This window comes from Rhopalosiphum maidis, chromosome 3, assembly GCF_003676215.2.
Source record: "Rhopalosiphum maidis isolate BTI-1 chromosome 3, ASM367621v3, whole genome shotgun sequence".
In the NCBI taxonomy this organism is placed as follows: Eukaryota; Metazoa; Arthropoda; class Insecta; order Hemiptera; family Aphididae; genus Rhopalosiphum; species Rhopalosiphum maidis.
Window position 1 is genome coordinate 59,057,373 of NC_040879.1, and position 2,268 is coordinate 59,059,640.

The window sequence follows — 2,268 nt, forward strand, 5'->3', positions numbered from 1 at the left end:
AGTTGACGAGTATAGTTGCCGAAAACTAACACAACTAGACATTCTATATAAGTAATATATATGCTGCAGTGTGTGATTTATTTGATTTTCAACATTTGTTATTTCGAAAAGTTTTTGATTTTTATTTTTCAATAAAAATTTATTTTGAGAATTTTAAAATCAGAAGCAGAAAACTTTTCTAAAATTATCGATAAATATACAATTTTGAATATCGACGGATTAGTATTTTTTATCGAGTCAATAATCTTTTTAAGTGTCAGTCAGAGGAGTGAAGTCATAAAACTTTAAATATTTAAGACTATATATTATCTATAAAAAAAAAACTTTTATATGTGATAAATATCGACAGAATAAAAATTTTAAAATATTATACTTTACAATTTCTGATCATACTCGTTATGAATCAATTATTCGCCGTCATAGGTTTAAGCCGATTAAGATTAATTTTTCATATTTTCTCAAGTGTACCGCATTTGTGTTTCTGTATAGTATGTTACATTTTTTGTTATATTTAATAATGTATCACGTTACTCTTGGTGCAAAGTGAACACCTGTAAATATCACAAATATAAATTACATTGCAACTATATGTAATTTTATAAATCGATGGGGAAAGAAAAGAACGACTTAAAAGTAAAATATACAGAGGGATTCATTTGATTTATTTATTTTACAGATATATAAATATATATATTATATACTTAGATATCTTAAACCATTTCAAAAGTATTACTTAACTTCGTATTTTTAAAGTGAACTACAATTTTTTTTTAGTTAATAGAAAAGAGAAAACAATATAAATTTTTTAAACATCGAATATATTTAAGGTCTCAACATGGATGCCTGATAAACTTAAACATACTCATGGCTTTGCAGTCATAAATAAATTGAATATATTCGAAAAAAAACTGATAAAACATTACCTAAACATTTAATAGACGTCAGATGAAATTAAATTAATATACGATTTTTAAGATTACGTCATCAGTAAAATAACTTTAGGTTCATAAATATTAATTTTTACGTCCAGTGAACGACATTAAATTTGAGCGCATTTATCGACATTCAATTATAAACTGTTTTCTACACACCAAATTGTAAAACTAACAAGCTCGAGCAAGAGGCGGACCGCGTCCTTTTAAAATCCTCCAAGGAATTCATCACTAATACATTTTTAAGTCATCAGCACAAAAACAATTATTTACAGAAACGGAATACGCTCTTTAAATAATTTACGTTATTAATAAACTACAAAAAATCACAATTTCCAATTTATTACAAAGCGAAACGTATAAATAAAGTGAATTCAACGGTTTGACAGTCTACAATTTAATACATTCGCCATTACGTCTTTATAAATAATAAATAATTTTAATTTTGTAATAACTCAAAAATATTAATCGCGAATTCTCGCGACTCTTAAAATAAAATATTTATACATTATTTTTACTATATAGTCTATAACCTATGGACGATTACGGTTTCGGTAACGACCGAACAGCTTATCTTTATTACTTGATTGGAGAACGAAAACAGCAAAACGACACGAAACCGCGTTTATTCCATACTGTTTTTTATACGTAGGTAACACGTCATTTTTTTTTTCTACAGTAATAATTATTAAATTTATCTGCGAGAAGAATTTCGTAATTTTCGCAATTATATACTATTGTACTCGCCATTAAAACGTTTCGACTTTATTCGCACACTGTTTAAAAGGCCGAGACACCCGCATTTGTTGTCTCCGTCATACAAGTATGTAACATAGCAAATTTATGCTCAGCAGATGACGTTTGGCTCCGTCAGTTTAAAAATTATAGTGAATCGACCTACTATGAAACTTGATGGTAAGAAAATTATCCGTGTTTGTATGTTGGTTTTTTACGATTATTAAGTTTTTAAGTGAGTTATGAGCATTTTTAATTTACGCTATGTTATATAAACATGACTTGCTAAAAAAAATCGAACTGTCGTAAAAAGCCAACATACAAACACGGATATTTTTCTTCGATTCACTAAAATTTTTTAACTGACGGGGCTAAACGTGTTCTGCCGAGCGTGAATTTTCCATGTTACGTGATTGTAAGACAGAGACAACACACGCGGATGTGACGCTCTCTTATAATAAACACAGTTGTTACCTAATAAGCAGTCGTACAATAATAATAATATTATTATGATATACCTGTTTAGGTAGGAAACGTTGGGCTGCGATTCGTTATCATTACGGCGGCGGCGGCGGCGGCGACGGTGCCGACCGAGGTCGCC